The sequence below is a fragment of the Martes martes genome (genome assembly GCF_963455335.1).
Source record: "Martes martes genome assembly, chromosome: 1".
NCBI classification, from domain to species: domain Eukaryota; kingdom Metazoa; phylum Chordata; class Mammalia; order Carnivora; family Mustelidae; genus Martes; species Martes martes.
In genome coordinates, this window is record NC_137888.1 from 45,690,570 (window position 1) to 45,711,295 (window position 20,726).

Below are 20,726 nucleotides of genomic sequence, written 5' to 3' on the forward strand. Positions count from 1 at the left end.
TTAACTGTCGAGAAAGGAAAAAAAAGCAAGAGGTTTGCTCTAGATTACAGGAGATTGAAAAATGATAATACACCAAGTAGTGGCATTTAATTGAATTCTTGATGATGAAAAAATAAATTGCTAAGAAAGACAATTTGGCGAAAATTTTAGTGTGAACATCATATTAGGTGATGTTAAATTTATTGGGGGGTAATAATGATATGATGATATGCCTGGGTGGCTCATTCAGTTAGGTCTCTGCCTTTAGCTCCAGTCATGATCCTGGGGTTATACTCATTCATTGTTTCCTCAAAACATCCTATTTTAAAATCATTTTCAAGGCACATCTAACTTCTGATGCTGCATAAGGACTAAATAGCCCAGGGGACAAGCGTCTCCATTTTCTGAACTCCCAAGCATCATTGATACAAATTCTAGCTCAATCTCAATCACCTGGCTGAACTTGAGCAAGCAACTCAATGTCTCAAAGTATGAGGATTTTGCTGAGATGATGAATGAAAAATCATTTCTAACCAATAGGTAGGTAATATATATGAAAGGTGTAGTTTTGTCCCCAGTAGATAACATGTTCTCAGTAATAAATGGTTTTCTTTCATATTTGCATATATAAATGATCAATAAATATTTTTGTTTAGGAATTTAGAATTGTCGCTATTTTGTGCTGCATTTATGCTTTATAACAACTCCAACTTTTTGTTATTGCTGTGAATGTATCAGTAATTTACACTGGAATAAGTACAGGTTGTTGGAATTCCTGGTAACAAACAAGATAAATAATATCAGAGAGAAAAACGACTTTGTTTAATTTAGTGTATTCAGGAATACACTGCATTTCTGATGGACACCCTAATCAAATTATATGAAAACAGCCAAAGCCATATGGACATCCAATCCATAAATACCATTTATGGCAACTACAGAGTGCTAAATCACCAGTATACAGATACTCTATTTCAGAGAACTTGAAAGTAAAATTGACTAACACTAAAGATGAAAATAGTCTCTTTTTATTGTGCATTTTTACTAGCATTCTTTTCTTAGTTTCAACATTTTTTAATTGTGGTAAAATATATATAACAAAATTTCCCCTTTTAAAGGTGAACATATTCTTTATTTGAGAATATTCCGTGTGAACCAGTATTCAAATATCTTCTCTTGAATAAACTCAAGGAAAATTATGAATCAAAGGTAGAGTGTTTACTTCTGACAGTTGGTGTTGTTTAAGAAGGGATTAATTCTTGAGAACCTGGTATGTGCCAGAGATTGTCAGATGATGCTTTGGAATTCCAGAAATTTGTCAACAAAATTTTTTTTTTCAATTTTTTCACTGTTCCAAGAGTCATTGTTTTAAATGAATTTAATTGGAGGCGATCATTATCTAACCGACTTCCTTTCATAGTACTTTTTGTATTTGTTGAAAATTGTAATTCATTATCCATTGAAACAATTAGCTAATAGTTTAGCTAATATTTTTGTGACACAGTGTGTGACCTGAAGAAGAATTATATAGTTCAATCTTGCTGGAAGCTAGAGCTTAGATTTTGCAATACATTGTAGCAGAATCTTTCCTTGTTGAACTTATTTATCTGACTCTTATAATATCATGTTTTAGTAATTGAATATTCTATGGACAAAGTGGTCCTTTTCTACTTTCTCAATATTCCATGATTTTGAAAAACATTTTACCAAATTTAAGTTAATTTTCCACAGGGGATTATATATTTTTTTAATGTTATAAAAATTTCATTACAATTTTTTATAGCATTTATTATTTCCTTATTTCTTAGACCATAAATAAAAGGGTTTAATAAAGGGATCACTAGAGTATAAAAAGCAGTACCAGATATATCTTCATCCTCTACTTTAACTGAATGTGGTCAAATGTACACAAAGATAAGAGAACCATAGAATATTGAGACAGAGAGAAAGTGGGATGCACAAGTAGATAAGGCTTTGCCTCTTCCCTCTTTGGATTTCATTTTGAAAATAGTAAAGAGAGCATAGAAGTAAGACATTAAGACACTACCAATGGTGAAGACTTGAACTGAACCTGAAAAGATAAATATTATCAATTCATTGATATAAGGGTCAACACAGTAACGTCTGGATAATGGAAAAACATCACAAAAAATGATTAATTTGATTTGACCCACAAAAAGTTAACCTAAAGAGAAACCCCACATGAGTTATGGAATGCAGATTTCGAGCTATGTAGACCCCTGTGGTCATCTGAATGCATACTTTCTTTGACATCATGGTGTGGTACTGCAGTGGGCTGCATATGGCCACATAGTGATCAGAGGCCATTGCTGCCAGGAGAAAGCAGTCTGTAGTTTCAGCAAGGCAGAGAAAATAAAATTGTGCCGTGCATTCATAAAGGGAAATCATTCTGTCATTAGAAAAGAAGTTCTCTAACACTTTGGGGGTAGTGTGTGAAGATGATGCTCCATAAAAATCAGTGCCACCAGGCCAAGATTCCCCACCATAGTGATCACATAGATAGTGAAAAACACCACAAACAGGAGGCTCCTCAACTCTGGATGATCTGTAAATCCTATGAGGATAAATTCAGTGGTCAAGGAGTAGTTATCCTCCGTCATCTCCACCTTCTCTGTTGAGACAGGAATTCTGGAGGTATAAGATTCTAATTTAGAGTGTGTATAATTTTCCATCCAAATTTTTCTTTTTACAACAAAGAGAGGAGCTTTTTCAAACTCCCCTTAGTATCTCTGGATACAGGTACCCAAACCTCTAGGGGATAGTCATTCCCCTAAAAATGTCAGTTTTATAAGCTCAACTCTGAAAATCAGCATTCCAATGAATATTTTTATAATTCCAAGAAGAATGCTTACAGAAGAAAAGGTTTGTCTTGATGAGTCATGCATGAATAGTGTAGAAATCTAGCATTCTTATACTTGGTTCAATGTTGACAAACAATATCAGTGTCAGTTTTTGTATTAAAGATCCTTAATATAAATTTACTATCAATCTTCATGTATAAACATTCTGTAACTGAACAAAAAGTTTTCATATACTTTCCGAGTGGAATGAATGCTTGAAAAGTGCATATAACATATATGTTAAATTTATACATTAGAAATTGTATGAGGATCACAAACGTTTAAGAGTAGGAACTTTATCTTTAGAGAGAATTCCTTGGGATATCCAAGGAAATAAATATCTATGTATTTTTACCTCTACCTCTCTCATCCCTGTTGCCGGTATTAGATCCATTTCCATAAAAACTGATTTTGTCCATGCCATCATTCCTGTTGATTTTTGCCCAGATCTCTAAATCCCCTTCATCTTTATGTAAAGCATAGTTTACATATAATGCTCCTTAAGAAAGCTTTAACTAAATGCCCCAGACCACAATGATTTTCACTTCTTGCATCCTCAAGCATATCCTATATACCCAACACAATCTAGAGTTGTTTATGTATAATACACATGACTTTTTAAAAAATATGCATATACAGTTTCTTTATTAAAATTGTAGACATTTGAGTTCAGCTATGACTTTTACTCCTTGTAAGAGTTATTTAATGCTATAGAGGGGGGAAAAGTATTAATTCCAGTCCTAGCTTCAAAGACCCGAGATAGGTGAACTTGTTGTCAGTATACTTTCATTGATCCTTAGTGACCTCTTTGGTCTCCACAAATTGAGACTGCTAGTTTTGAAGAACATGCTATAAAGGAAATTCTTGGAAATTTATCATGAAAAACCTTATGCATCATTCTCTTATTGGAAGTGACCCAGCTATTGTTTTCCCACTTCCTAAGAAATGTATGTAATATTTTCTGAAGTATATCACAGTAGTTTGAAAGCTAATAAAAATAAGCTTGCCTGTATATTTTAGTTTTATAACACTTAGAAAAAAAGAAAAACCTTAAATCTTGATATGATTTTTGAGATGGGTTGCCTGGATGGCTAAGATTTAAACATCTTCTTTTGGTTCAGGTCATGATTCTCCAGGTCCTGCGACTGAGCCCCATGTCTGGCTCCCAGCTCAGTGGGAGTTCTCCTTGTTCCTTGTTCCACTTTGTTCCTTGTTCTCCTTGTTCTGTCTCACCCTCTGCTTGAGCTCTCCCTCTCTCTCTGTTTCTCTTTCTCAAATGAATAAATTTATTTATTTCTTCTTTTTTTTTTCCTTGCAGTTTATTTATTTTTTTTAACTTAAACAAAGAAGGTAATTTATTATTTCATACAACTGTGCAAAGCCAGCCTGGAGTAGTCAACAAGCTAAAACTGTATTATTAGGACTTCCTCAGCATTTCTTTTCTTTTTTTTTTTTTTTTTGCATTTTTCATGTTTTATTTTATTTTTTTCTTAATTTCTTTTCAGCGTAACAGTAATAAATAAATTTTAAAAATCTTAAAATAAATATCATTTTTGAGAACAAATTTTGATTTACCTCAAAGGCTATCTTCTTTTATTACTTAGGGATCCGTTAGGATATTTTGACCAATGTGTCTAATTATGTAAATTCTATGGTCAAATGGTTTATTTTTCCATAATCAAAACATCAAAATAAAAGCACAGGCTGAAGGTTTCACTTTTTTATTTTAAATTACTAAAGATAAGCCATTTAATTATTCAGCTGTGTTAGAAATAACTTTCAATGTACTTGCTTGAATTCTTTAAGAGAATTAAGCTGCACTCTTACCTATATGTTTTGAAGATCTACCTTATAATCAGAAAAGGTAGATATGAACTGAGTTTAAATCTCATGCTGATTTGCCATAGCCTTCAGCTGTGGGAAGACCCAGAAAGGTAAGAAGTTGAAACCTGAGAACAATTAAAAAAAAAATGCTAACTAATTCAGATAAGACAGAATAATAGGGTTTATGAAAGATGATTAGCATTTAGAGAGGAGAACAAAAGTTGTGGTAGTGTTACCTAGTCTCATCAACTCCTTCACCCTGAGTTGAAGTTGTTCCCATGTATTGCAAAATCCTCATGGGAACTTTGCTGTTACCCTTTAGCCACATATATGATTTACTGAGTTAATCTCTGTGCTTTTCAGTTCACCCGAATTACTTTACCTTTCTTTCCCTGTTTTCCCCCTTTGTTGGAATACCACCTGGATCCTTGCCAATGTGACTGGGGTCCTGTCGAATCCTATGAGAAAACTCCAGGAAATGGAGAGTAATCATCCTCCTGGGCCCATGCCCAGAATAAACATGGGAGGATCACCGGAGTGTTTTCTTGTCCTTCTTTAGATAGATCTGATAAGTGTGGAGAATCCTTAACTTTCTATAGTCATTTAAAGCTAAGAGATATTGTCATTTAAAGCTAAGAGATAATCATTGTTGTTCACTTGTCTCACTTGATTGCCTGCAAGTAAATCACATCCCACAAGTAGCCCACACCCTGCACATAAATCTATATCCTGTTTCTAATGGGATCTTAGAAGTGATTGTAAGAAATAAAGACCTCTACTGATCCTCAGTCAGTAGTTCCCACATCATGAAGTCTCTGATCACCAGGATCCCCACCTTGCGAAGGTGACATGTGGCGCCCAAACAGGGCACTGAAATCAAGGAACAGTCATGCAGGGATCCAGAGACCCTCACAGAAGGAGGTAAGTGATAATGATGGGGCAGAATCAAAGTTGCCCCCAGCCTTTTCTAGCATTAATACAACACCTTTTATCTCGGGAAGATGCTCGAGTATCCTGATGTCAATTAAGAACTTATCTGGATGTTATTTGAGAATATAATCCTTGGTTTCCTGATGAAGGAACTTTGGAAGAGACAGTTTGGGAGTGCGTGTGCCGTAATGTGGAAAAGGCTTATAGACAAGGTGCAAAAATTCCTGTGGAGTTTTGGGTTACATGGGCGATGGTAAAAATGGTTATTTTAATTCTTAGAGGGGAACATAGCGAAGCAGATCTTAAGGCTGAAACAGCCTCCTCTCTGCATACATGAGTTAGATGATGAAACAACCCAACAAATTCAAACCAAAAGTAAAAAATTATTTTTCAGCATAAAGGACAAATGCTATGTTTCTCCTTTGGCCACTGCACCTCTGATTTCCTCCGGGGATAAGGACAAGGAAAGAGCAGCAGGCCTCTTTGGGAATGAGGGAAGTGACACTGGTTTGAATGATAAGTAATGCATGTTACAATTAGGACCAACAAAAACTAAAAAACAAAATTCTATTTCTACATCATCTCACCCCCATGAGCTACACTTAGTTTTCCCTGTGACTTTTCATGCTAATGGGCCAAATACTTACAATAGAATGCTGATGGAGACTGTAAGAGAATTTAAAAAGCATGTTCCATGTAGGGGCCTATTTCTCCCTATTGTTATGAATTATGAATATTTATTAGTTAGAGCAATAATGCCTGCTGGATTCCCTATGATTTTCAACTTATGGCTAAAATGGTATTATTAACCTCTTCTGAAATTTCACAATGGAAGATGTGGCTTTCTGAGGAGGCACATGAAAAGGTCAGGAGTTTAGGACAGAGAGGGAAAATGTAGCTGCTGTTACTTATGATATGCTTATGGGAACGGGAGTTTGGATGACTTCTAATCATCAAACTCCTAACATCCCTCCTGCAGCCCTTCCCCACGTACGTGATGTGGCCTTACAAACCTGGCAAAAAATTAAATCAGACACCAATTATACTGCCAGTTATACAAAAATACAAGGGCCTAAAGAGCCGTACATTGATTTTGTTGGCAGGTAAAAAAGAATCACTGGAAAAACAGATAAGAGGAGAACAAGTTCAGGAAATACTCTTAAGACAACTAGCATATGATAATGCTAATGAAGATTGCCAGGCCCTGATTCGACCTCTTAAATAATCCATGACATTGCCAGATTCTCTAAAAGCGTCTTGTAAGGTAGGACCCTTTAAACATCAGGCCCGAGTTACAGCGTTAGAAACCATGCCTGTTCAAAAACAATTGCAGGCAAAATGTTTTAATCGTGGACAAACAGGACACACACACAAAAATCAATGCCATCTCCATCCCTGTCTGGTTACCCCCTCTCTTGCCAATCACCTGAATAAATCCAAGACTCAACCCCCTAAAGTTTGTCCCTGCTCTCGATGAGGCAAACACTGGGCCAAGGAATGTAAGTCTAAAAACGAGAAAGATGAAAATCCTTTGGGGAACGCTCATCGGGGAAACTCCCTAAGGGGCAGCCCCAGGCTCCAATAAATAATGGGTCATGGAACTCTCTTATTCAGTTTGTACCCAAGAGCGATTCTCAGTAATGGACTTAGTCCCTGCTACTCAGGGGAGCATTGATATCCCTCTCTCTAAGGCTTGCGTTATACATCCATCTCAGTGTCCTTATAAATTGTCAACAAACCTATATGGACCTATACCCCCAAATATGATTGGTCTCCTGCTTGGACAGAGTAGTTTAACTATGAAAGGAGTTATAGTATATACTGGAGTAATAGGCTCTTGATTATTATGGTGAGATTCAAATTATGGCTTCTGTCACTGTTCCTTGGACCTTTTCAGCAGGCAAATGAGCCGCCCAACTTTTGCTACTTCCCTATATTATGCCTATTCAATCTTTACATTTTAGGGAAGGAGGATTCGGCAGTACTAATAAAAAGATTCATTTTCTAAGAAACTGTTTGAAGGAAGTCAACCCCAAATGAAGCTTTCTATTAAGGAATGAGTATTTGAAGAGCTTTTAGATTCTGGAGCAGATATCTCTATCATTTCTTGTCAATGTTGGCCATGCCTATGGCCTACAATGCCTGCTGCTTATGCCCTGGAGCATCTTGGCTATGTAACTACTCAGCAATTGAGACAAAGCAGCCAACCTCTGCTCTGTAAGGGCCCAGAGGGATTACAAGGTCATATTCAACCTTACATTGCCCCTATACCTATTAATCTCTGTGGATGAGATTTATTACAACAAAGGGATGCTGAAATTCACATACCTACAACCTCACTTGTAAAAGACATGATGAAAAACATGGGGCATATTCCTAGGAGAGACTTAGGTAAAAACTTACAAGGAGTGCCTGCACCTGTGGATCTTAATCCTAATGATACTTGTGCTGGGCTGGTTTTATATAGGGGTCATTGGGGTTGATAAAGCCCTTTCACCAATTCCAATCACCTGGAGAAGTAACGAGCCTATTTGGACACCCCAGTGGCTCCTCACATTAGAAAAACTGAAGGTTCTAAGACGTTTAATTCAAGAAAAATTGGAAAATGGATATATTGAACCTTCTTTTTCTCCTTGGAATTCTCCATTTTTTGCAGTAAAGAAAAGGTGAGGGAAATGGAGATTATAATAGTTCTCCATAATATTAATGCTGCCATGGTAACTATGGGTTCATTACAACCAGGACTTCCTGCTCTCTCTTGTATACCTACTAAATGGCCTTTAGTAGTTTTGGATTTATAGGACTGCTTTTACACTATTCCTATCCACCCCCAGACAAAGAGCATTTTGTGTTTTCAATTCCAACAGTAAATCAACAAGAAAACTTACAAAGATTTCAATGGAAAGTTCTCCCTCAAGGCATGACTAACTCTCCTAGTATGTGCCAGAATTTTGTCAGAAAGATTCTTCATCCCATTTAACAATTATATCCCACATTTTATATTATCCATTACATGGATGATATCTTACTAGCAGCCCCAACCCCAAGGTCTTACATCAAGTGTTTCTAAACAGACAACAATACCTACAACAGGGTAGTCTTACAATAGCTCCTGAAAAGGTACAATTTACTCCACCCTTCTTCTATTTAGATCGTATTATAGACCGTACCACCATTAGTCCTCAGTTTTCCATTTGTTGAGATACTTTAAGTAATCTAAATGATTTTCAAAAATTATTAGAAGATATTAATTGGTTATGCCCAGTGTTGGGTATTCCTACACATCAACTTACAAATCTGTTTGTCACTCTTGAGGGAGACCCTAACCTTGATAGTCTTCAAAGCTTAATACCACAGGCTGAACAGGAACTTCAGTTCCTTGAAGAATGCCTTCATCAAGTGTCCTTGTGTCGATATGATCCTGTGTTACTGTTACAGTTATTTCTAAATCCTACTTCCCATTCATCTACAGGGATGATAGCTCAACAATACTGTCCTTTAGAATGGATCTACTTGAAACACCAAGTTCCTAAGGTTTTAACTGCATATGTTGACCTTCTTGCAGATCTCATTATCCTTGGCCCAACCAGATGTCTTCAGATACTGAGATACGACCACATGTTATCATTCTTCCTATTTCTATAAAATATTTTTCTTCCCTATTTCCCTTAAATGATCATCTCCTTAATGCTTTAGCAGGATATTCTGGAACCATTGGAAACCATTGCCCTGTGGGTAAATTATGGGATTTCCTAAAAAAGTCATCATTTGTAATTTCTAATATGTGTGAAACTAGTCCAGTTGTAGGTGCTCCCATGTATTACATTGATGGCTCCTCATCTAGAAAACGAAGTATACATGGACCTGGCTTAAACCTCTCAATTCAAAGTGAGTATGCATCAGTGCAACAAACAGAAATATTCATTCTTACTACTCTGTTAATTCATATATCTTCTGCATTTAACATCATTTCTGATTCTGCTTATGTAGTTGGTCTCTTTCCTGCCATTGAAACAGCTCAGATATCTACAACACAAAAAACCATGTTACAACTTCTCACAAAATTACAGTCCCTTGTACAATCCTGTTCCCATCCTCTCTATGTCACCCATATTAGGGCCCATTCTTCTCTCCCACTATCTGTCGGTAGAAGGTAACCATCAAGCAGATATCCTGACATGTCCTATTTCCACATCACCTGCAAATGAACCCTCGGTTTTACATACTAATGCTAATTGACTGCATAACTGTTACCACATTTCACTTCAGAAGACGCATAACATTGTTCAATCCTGTATTATTTGTGTGCCTTTGCACTGTCGCCCACATCCTTCAGGAGCCAATCAGCGTGGCTCACAAGCCAATGAACTATGGCAAATGGATGTAACTCATTTCCATCTCTTCACTCGTCAACCTTATTTACATGTTACTGATACATTTTCTAAAATTCTTTGGGCAATTCCTTAATCCTCCAATTCCCTTTCTGCCATCCGCTCTATTCTCTTGCAATGTTTTAGTGTTATGGGGGTTCCTACTACCATAAAAACTGATAATACGCCAGCTTACACAAGACACAAATTTACTGCCTTTTATTCTGATTGGCAGATTCATCATATTACAGGTATACCTTATAACCCACAAGGACAAGGTATAGTTGAACGAGCTCATCGTACACTAAAACTGCAATTATTAAAAGAAAAATGGGGAGCCTGCAAGGATGTTTTAGCACTCTCTTTATTTACTCTTATTTTTGGAATTTAGCCCAAGGTGACATTCAGACAGCAGCAGAAAAACACTGCTCACAATCACAGTAATCCCTTGAAGCATCTATTCCTATTTGGTTCATATCTTTTAATGAATGGATCCCTGGCCTCCTATTAAGGAAAGGCAGAGGATCTGCTCTTATTTCCTCCGATTCCGGTGATGGACCCTCTGAAACACTACGGCTTCCTCTTTGGCTCATTGGGCCCAGAAAACCAATGACCCAGCTGATAACCACTGCATCCCTGATCTACAAGAAAGATGCCGAAATACAAGAGACACAGGAGGTCACTCACAAGATACATGTGGGGTTTAGGAGACCCCGACCATATCAGCATAGGGACGATCCACCACATGGGGTCAGATTAAGGCCCTGTCAGCTAAAAGCTAAAGGAGAAGCAGTTTTATGATCTACCTGAAGCCCACAGACCCCTGAGAACTTGTTTTGGGCTAGAGTTGCTCTTCTGACCTGTACATCAGCTGGTACTGTCTCTTCAAATGACGAGTAAACAAACAACAGGTGTGGAGGTTGGAATTGGCTCTTAAGATGTTGCAATTAAAAAACAAAAAAAAAGGGGAATTGTTGAAACACAACCCGGATCCTTGCCAACGTGACTGGGATCCTGTCGAATCCTGTGAGAAAACTCCAGGTTATGGAAGGCAAGCGTCTTCCTGGGCCCATGCCCGGAATAAAAATGGGAGGATCCCTGGAGTGCTTTCTTGTCCTCTTTTAGGAAGATCTAGTATATGTGGAGAATCCTTAACTTGCTCTTGTTATTAAAAGCTAAGAGATATTGTCATTTAAAGCTACGCAATAATCGTTGTTCACTTGTCTCACTTGATTGCCTGCATGTAAATCACATCCCACATATAGCCCACACCCTGCACATAAATCTATATCCTGTTTATAATTGGATCTCAAGGAATGTATAAAATAAGTGATTATGAGAAATAAAGACATTTACTGATCATCAGTCGGTATTCTCCCCATCACATCAGCTCTGATCACCAGGATCCCCACCTGGCGAAGGTAACACCCCTTCACTCCACTAATTGTATAAATATACTGTATATTTAATAAAATTTAGTTTAATAAAAATACTATACATAAAGTATGTCTATAATCCATCATTTGTTGCCTGCTGCTAGCATTAGCTATAGACATAAGAGGGAAGGGATTTCTCTGTTATGTCCATGCCTTCATTCCATTCCTTCATTTCTAACACCTTGAACAGTGTTGGAAATGGAGGAGTGTTAAAAAAGAATTCTTAAGCACTACTTTGTAGTGCTTAAATATTTGTTGAATGATTAAAAAAAAAAAAATGATAGTCTACCTCTCAGGATTTGCAGTGGTCTCTGTTTAGATTTCAAACCAAATCCATTTTTCTTTTTTTTTAAAGGGTTTTCTAAAATTTTCTTTTAGGTTTTTTTGTTTTTTGTTTTTTTGGTTTTTTTTTAGATTTTACTTATTTACTTGAAAGAGAGTAAGTGAGAGGGGATAGGTAGAAGGAGAGAAAGAAGCCAACTCTCTACGCAGCAGAGAGCTGGACATGTGGCTCTGGGGCTTGATCCCAGGACTGCAGGATCATGTAATTTTGTGGAAGTTCCTGCGAATATGTTTCCTTTGTTTTAAAAGAGATCCACAAAAAAGTAGTCTTCCTCTGAATGTCATGTTTTGTGGATATGAAATCTGGCACAGTCTACAACCATTTTGCCATCAAAGAGACACCAGCCTGGAGGTGAAGTCAGTACACAAAGGAGGGCATAGCTGAGGGAATCACAGAGAAGCAGACCCAGGGTTTCTGGAATTAACCACCCCTTCTCATTTCAAAATCTAATAGCTCTCCTTACTGTTAACCTTGTTTGGAAAAAATGCTTTGAATGCAACTGAATAAATATTAACAGATACATTTATGTCTCTTGTCTCATCTCTCATTTTTGCTTTATTTTAAATTAATTCTAAGACACCCTTTTAGCTTGTAAATAACATTTCATCTGTATCCATTTAACTACTCAGCAAATCTCCTATATTTGTTACTTTGACTTCTATATTTTAATTTCCTATAGGCCTTCTGAAAAAATGGGGAACAAAAAGGTTTCCTAATCTGTCTACAGAAATATTAAGGAGGTGCTTAGGGATAAAATAGAGGGATCCAATCCAAAGTCCATGCTCTTTTTTTTTTTTTTTTTACATATAATGTATTATTAGCCCCAGGGGTACAGATCTGTGGATCACCAAGTTTACACACTTCACAGCACTCACCATAGCACATACCTTCCCCCATGTCCATAACCCCACCACCCTCTCCCTACCCCCCTTCCCCCAGCAACCCTCAGTTTGTTTTGTGAGATTAAGAGTCTCTTATGGTTTGTCTCCATCCCGATCCCATCTTATTTCATTTATTCTTTTCCTACCCCCCAAGCCCCCCACGTTGCATCTCAACATCCTCATATCAGGGATATCATAAGACAGTTGTCTTTCTCCAATTGACTTATTTCCCTAAGCATAATACCCTCTAGTTCCATCCATGTTGTTGCAACTGGCAAGATTTCCCTTCTTTTGATGGCTGCATAGTATTCCATTGTATATATATATTCCACCACTTCTTCATCGATTCATCGGTTGATGGACATCCAGGTTCTTTCCATAGTTTGGCTCTTGTGGACATTGCTGCTATAAACATTTGGGTGCATGTGCCCCTTCGGATCACTACGTTTGTATCTTTTGGGTAAATTCCCAGTAGTGCAATTGCTGGTTCGTAGGGTAGCTCTATTTTCAACTTTTTGAGGAAACTCCATGCTGTTTTCCAGAGTGGTTGCACCAGCTTGCATTCCCACCAACAGTGTAGGGGGGTTCCCATTTCTCCGTTTCCTCACCAGCATCTGTCATTTCTTGACTTGTTAATTTTAGCCATTCTGACTGGTGTGAGGTGGTATCTCATTGTGGTTTTGATTTGTATTTCCCTGATGCCAAGTGATGTGGAGCACTTTTTCATGTGTCTGTTGGCCATCTGGGTGTCTTCTTTGCAGAAATGTCCTCTGCCCATTCTTTGATTGGATTATTTCTTCTTTGGGTGTTGACTTTGATAAGTTCTTTATAGATTTTGCATACTAGCCCTTTATCAGATATGTTGTTTGCAAATATCTTCTCCCATTCTGTCAGTTGTCTTTTGGTTTTGTTAACTGTTTCCTTTGATGTGCAAAAGCTTTTCATCTTGATGAAATCCCCATACTTCATTTTGCCCTTGCTTCCCTTGCCTTTGGCGATGTTCCAAGGAAAAAATTGCTGTGGCTGAGGTCAAAGAGGTTGCTGTCTGTGCTCTCCTCAAGGATTTTGATGGATTCCTTTCTCACATTGAGGTCCTTCATCCATTTTGAGTCTATTCTTGTGTGTGGTGTAAGGAAATGGTCCAGTTTCATTTTCCTGCATGTGGCTGTCGAATTTTCCCAGCACCATTTGTTGAAGAGACTGTCTTTTTTCCATTGGACATTCTTTCCTGCTTTGTCGAAGATTAGTTGACCATAGAGTTGAGGGTCTATTTCTGGACTCTCTATTCTGTTCCATTGATCTATGTGTCTGTTTTTGTGCCACTACCATACTGTCTTGATGATGACAGCTTTGTAATAGAGCTTGAAGTCTGGAATTGTGATGCCACCAACTTTGGCTTTCTTTTTCAATATTCCTCAGGCTATTTGAGTTCTTTTCTGGTTCCATATAAATTTTAGGATGCTTTGTTCCATTTTTTCAAAAAAAGTGGATGGGATTATGATAGGGATTGAATTAAATGTGTAGATTGTAAAGTCCATGTTCTTATCACTAAGTCATATTGTACACAACATAGAGAAGTGAAAGTAGCAGGAGAGGAAAACTTTCAAGAAACTAAGCAGTTAAGTGGATAGAGAAACAGGACAGAGAGTCAAGAAAAATGTGAATCAATGACATTTTCCTCCAGATTTATTATGAAAAATTTCAAACCTACAGAAAAGTTGAGAAAATGTCAATGAAGTTTGAAAATCATGATTAGCAATTTTTTTAAAGATTTTATTTATTTTCTTATTTGACAGAGATCACAAGTGGGCAGAGAGGCAAGCGGGGGGGGGGGGGAGCAGGCTCCCTGCTGAGCAGAAAGCCTGATGCGGGGCTCAATCTCAGGACCCTGAGACCATGACCTGAGCCAAAGGCAGAGGCTTTACCCCACTGAGCCACCCAGGCACCCCATGATTAGCAATTATTGACATTTCACCACATTTGCCTAACAATCCACCTGGAAAATGTGTATACATACATATTGAATACTGGTATGTATATGTGACTATACATATATATGAGATTAAGGCAGTTTACCCATAAATTCTTCAATACATATCTCAAAAGAACAAAGACATTTCCTACACTGTCATATCATTTTTTAAATATTTTATTTATTTATTTGAGAGAGAGAGAGAAAGCAAGAGGGAGCACAAGTAGGAAGGGGAGAAGCAGGAGCCCTAGGTGGATGGGCTTGATCCCAGGACCCCAGGATCATGACTGGAGCTAGAGGCAGAGACTTAAATGAATGAGCCACCCAGGCATCCCATCATATCATCATTACCCCCAAGAAATTTAACATCACCTAATATGATGTTCACACTAAAATTTTCCCCAAATTGTCCTTCTTAGTAATTCATTTTTTCATCAAGAATTCAATTAAATGCCACTACTTGCTGTATTATCATTTTTCACTCTCCTGTAATCTAGAACAAACCTCTTGCTTTTTTCTCCTTTCATGACATTTAAAAATTTTTGAATCTTTGTGTCAGACATCATGTAAAATATCCCACCATATCTATTTTTGTGATGTTTCCTCATGATTAGATTAGGTTAAATAATTCAGCCATCACAAGTGTGCTGTTTTAAGGTGAGGCCAATGACATTAGCTTGCCTTGTTAACTGGAGCCATTTACTGATTACTTCATTAAGGTGGTACCATCACCATCAGCTCTATGATAAAAATAGCATTTTTCCTTCCTATGAAAATCTAATCTGTAGGGTGGTACCTGGACACCATGTGAATTTCTTGTTCCCTAATAATTTTTCATCAACAGTTTTAGCATCCAATGACAATAAATTTTTTAATCAATTGTTATCATTGGAAGCATAAAACTGGTGATCGTTTTTCTCCAAGTGTTCTCTGGCTGCATTAGGAGAAAGAGAATTTAAAAAAATATTTGAAAAGTTTTGGATTTATAGAAAATAATAAAGTCAGTATAGAGCATTCCCATATCCAACACACCCATTTTCCTATGTCATTAATATCCTACATTGGTATGGTACTTTTGTTATAATTAGTGAGCCAATATTGATACATTGTGATGAAGTGAAATTCATACTGGATTCAGATTTCCATAGTTTAATCTAGTGTCCTTGCATCCAGAATACCATTCAACATATCACTTTATATTTAGTCATCAAGTCCCTTTAGTTACCATGTGTCTGGGACAGCTTTTCAACATTCCTTGTTTTTGAAGTCCTTGGTAAGTTTTGAGAAGTACTAATCGGGCGTTTTGTAGAATGTCTCTCAAATGGGATTCTTCTGATGTTTTTCTCCTGATTACACTGGGGGGATAGGTTTTGAGGAGAAAGGCCCCAGAGGTAAATCACCATTTTCATTACATCCTGTCAGTGACAACTACTGTCCTCATCACTTGTAACACTTGATGTTGACCTTGACCACCTGGTTGAGGTAGTGTTGTTAGGTTCCTCCGTGGTGAAGCTGCTTTGTCTCCACCCTCTCTTACTGTGTTCTGTGTAAGGAAGTAACTATCCACAGTCCACACTTACAGAGAGGAAAGAAATGGACCACCTCCCTAGGGCAAAGCATCTATACAAACTGGAATTCTTCTGCACGGAAGATTTATCTAGTCACCTCACTTATTTATATATCAACCCTCTATTTACATAAGTATGGAATCATGGATATTTATTTTATACTTTGATAAAATTACACAGTACTTTATTAATTTTGCTGCTCAAATCATAGGAGCTTTGGCCACAGGGAGCTGTTTCCATTGGCTCCTTTGTCCCTTTGACATACAGGCATCATTGTGTATGCAGGGTGGGTTTGTGTTTGTTTGTTGTTTAGCTTTGTTTTTTGTTGTTGTTTTCTTGTTTTTTTCTGCCATTCCAAGATGTTCCAGGCTAATCTTGCATATTTGCTTCCTGCCATTGTCACTGTATCAGCTATTTCACCAAGTAGATCTAATTCCTTTGACTGGAAAATGATATTAAGAACCAAAATCTGGGCTGTTAGTATGCTAATTGTTTCTGCAATGTCATTCCTTTTGGGCTCTATCAGCTGGCAGAGTGAGGGTATGTATGTTTCCTGTCATCCATTATCTTGCCAGTAACTGGTATTTATTTATTTATTGTTTAATTTTAGCCAGCGTTTTACATATGCCATTATTGTATTAATTTCCAATTTTCTATGGCAAATAATGTGAAGTTTTTCATATGCTTATTTACTATCTACATTTCTTCTTTGAAAAAGTGCTTGTTCAGAACTTTTGCCCAATTTTTATTGGATTGTTTGTTATTTTTCGTCATTTATCACGAAACAACTTTCATCTTTTTATACAAGTCTTTTATCAGAAACGTGTTTTCCTGGTACTCCCAAAAGCGTGTGCTGATGCACTTAGTGCTGCCTTTATTTCTCTGAGGGTCTGTGCATTTCTCCTCATTCTTTTTTCCTTTGTCCTTTGGATTGCACACTCTCTATTGATAAAACTTCAATTTCACAGATCTTTCTTCTTTTTTTTTATAGATTTTATTATTTATTTATTTGACAGAGATCACAAGTAGGCAGAGAGACAGGCAGAGAGAGTAGGGGAGGGGGAAGCAGGCTCTCTGCTAAGCAGAGAGCCTGATGCTGGGTTTGATCCCAGAACCCTGAGATCATGACCTGTGCTGAAGGCAGAGGCTTAACCCACTGAGACACTCAGGCCACCCCTCACAGATCTTTCTTCTGTCAGTTTAAATCTACAGTTGAGTTTCTTCAGTGATTTTTTTTTTAATTTCAATTGTACTTTTCAACTACAGAATTTCCACTTCATTTTTTCTTTATACTTTCTCTTTATTGATAGTCTGTTTCATATAACACTACATTCACACCTTCCTTTATTTATTTAATCCTGGTTTCCTTTAGTCTGTGACCATTTTTATCATGATTATTTAAATTTTTTTTCCATTAAATCCAGTATATGATTACTCTCAAAGGCAGTTTATGTTTTCTGTTAATTTTCTGATGGATGGGTTACAATTTTTGCCTATATCACGACTTTTTGTTGTTGAGAACTAGGCATTTAAGATAATATATGGTAGAACTCTGGATACTCATTCATCCTTGGGTCTTGTTATATTTTTGTTTGTTCAGTGACTTGGTGGAGTGTGTGTGTGTGTGTTTGTGTGTGTGTGTGTGTGTGTGTGTGAAGTCCATTTCCTCTGCAGTGTAAAGCCTCTGAAGCTGTCCTTCAGATGATGCAGCATGTACACAGTTCCTTGGGATGACCATGGCTTTATCAGAAGTCCTCTTATCTCCTTCTTTGATCACATCCAGCTCTTAGGCCCCATGAACTCCCAGCAAAAGCATGAGCATGTGCTCTCTCTCTCTCTCTCTCTCTCGCTCTCTCTCTCTTTAATGCCTTGGGGAATAAGTTGTTCCATATTCATACGCAATTGAATTGGGGCCCCCTTTGAAGAATGGTTTTTGAGGCTAATGCTTGAGGGTCTTTCTGACTCAGGGCAAGCTCTTTCTTATTTTCTCCCATCCTGCATTTTTCTAGGTAAACCAGCTGGATGTTACACCAATAGTTCCACCATTCTCCACTAATCATCTTTTGCCAATAGAATCACTTCCTTTGAGGGATCCTTTGTAGGTCCCTGTTATTAAGACCTTTCTTCCCTTTGGGGTAAAATCTCTGAGACTCAACTTTTAGACATGGGAGTAGTGATAGTGACCCACTTCCCTGCATGTGATACCCCTGCTATAGAAGCCATACCTAAGATAGAGTCTCTATCATAAGAGTGTGGACTGGGTAGAAGAGAGCCCCAGACTCTTGATCACAATTGCCTAGAATTTACCTTCTACAATACATAGCTGGAAAGAGGTGAGAAAAGCTGTTGGGTGCGGCCCTCCTGGGAGGTAACACAGTCAACTACTAGGAGGTGGAGGGGATGTGGGGAGGGAGTTTTGTGTTCTTGTCTGCACCTGAATAAAGTGGACCTTTCCTCACACTGAGCTGGGAAGGCACAGGTTATGATTCGAATGCTGTAGATTCTCACTGTTCTTACCAAATTTTAATACATTTTCTTGAATGAATGTTTCATTTGCTGCATACCCTAGCACAATTTCCTGACAGAGAATTTTTCTTTTCTTTCTTTCTTTCTTTTTTTTTTTTAGAGGACATAAATACCCACAGCCCAGAACATCATCCACTTGGTGCCAAAAAAACCTGTGGGCAGTGGGAGGGAAGCAGACACCATGAGCTTGCCCAGACTGCTATGGCCTGAAACCAAAGTGGCCTCAGATCCAGGTTCCAGCTCATGAGGAAACGTGAGGTTTGCAGTAATCCCTGATCTGGGAGTGAGGGTCCCTAAGATGGAATAGCATAGATATGGACTCGCTGGTGCTCTCAGGTGAGTTCTGTGCTCACAACACTTCAGCTTTCACAGCTTAATGTGAGCACAGAGCCCAAAGCACAGGCCTTTCATAGCCTCTGATGAGCACAGGTGTGTGGAGCAAAGCAGCAGTAGGTGCCATGTTGATCTCCATTCTCACCTTTCTGTTGAGGTCAGGCAGCCCATTGTTGCCATACTTCACCTGGAGGTAGTTCTCATCATAGTGCAGGCTCAGCTGCATCTACAGGGGCCAAGGGGGAAAGCCAGAGGTCAGCACAACCCCCTCACTGATTGCAAGCATGTTCTTGAGCAGGCAGAGGCGCTTACAGGTATATTAGTGGCTCTCTTCCTCCTTCTCCTAGTACATGGGGGTATGCACCCACCAGCTCATCCAGAGGAGGCCCAGGCCATGCAGTACCCCGAGCCAGTCCTCCTCACCCACCCTGTGGCGCCCTGGGCCCTGTGGCATGGTCCTCTGGCAGCACCACCTCTGAGGCCAGAACTCACCAGAACACTAGCACAGCAGCCCCCACTTCCCAAAGATTTTGAAATCATGTTTTTTAACACAAAATTGTCACCATATATGGTGTTCTGTTGGGAACTGGGACATGGATTTTCCCACACTGCCATTCAGAAGTGGACCTAAGCTATGGCTTTTTCAGAAATGTTCTCATCAACTTGAAAATGTTCCCATTCTTGTCCTCGGTTACTGACTGGTTTTTACTCTGCTTTAGTTCTCCCAACCTTTCACTGCATCTCAATCCAGGTTCTGTCACTTACGAACTGTGGCATATTGGGCAAGCTCATCCTTGCTCTTAATTATAAGTATTCATTAAATATTTCATCTGCTTATTCAAGATCACTTTATCCCCCTAAAACTTCACAGTTTTTAATGAAGAAATATCAATTCTCACACCACTTTCATGTCATTTATCTGTCCTTTGGTTAGACATGTCTGAACTTTTATATATGTTTATGTTGCTATTTTTTGATATTTATAAATGACTTTTTAAAATTTATTTGACAGAGAGAGAGAGCATGAGTAGGGGTGAGGGGCAGAAGGAGAGGGAGAAGCAGACTCCCCCCTGAGCAGGGAGCCTGACAAAGGACTAGATCCCAGGACCTTGGGTTCATGACTGGAGCCCAAAACAGATGGTTAACAAACTGAGCCAACCAAAGGCCCTTTATTTGTACCTTTTGATATAAATGTAGGGATCCGAAGGGGCACATGCACCCAAATGTTTATAGCACAATGTCCACAATAGCCAAACTATGGAAAGACCCTAAAAGTCCATGAACTCATGAATGGATAAAGATGATGTGGTATATATATACAATAGAACACTATGCAACATCAAAAATTGAAATCTTGCCATTTGCAACGACTGGATGGAACTAGAGGGTATTATGCTAAGTGAAACAAGTCAATCAGAGAAACACAATTATCATATGATCTCTCTGACATGAGGAATTTGAGAGGCAGGCAGGGGGCCTTGGGGGGTAGGGAGGGAAAAAATGAAACAAGATTGGATCTGGAGGGACACAAACCATAAGAGACTCTCAATCTTACAAAACAAACTGAGGGTTGCTGGGGATGGGAGGGGAGGGATAGGGTGGCTGGGTTATGGACATTGAGGAGGGTATGTGCTATGGGGAGTGTTCTGAAATGTGTAGGCCTGATGATTCACAGACCTGTACCCTTGGGGAAAATAATACAT

At 38.2% G+C, this 20,726-nt stretch overlaps 1 pseudogene across 1 annotated transcript; it reads right to left on the minus strand.

Moving 5' to 3' along the window:
• Positions 1-1,877: 1,877 nt before the first annotated feature.
• LOC308345763 (olfactory receptor 5K1-like) lies at positions 1,878-2,600 on the minus strand (annotated as a pseudogene). Its single transcript has one exon. The product of its transcript is annotated as an olfactory receptor 5K1-like (transcript).
• Positions 2,601-20,726: the final 18,126 nt, after the last annotated feature.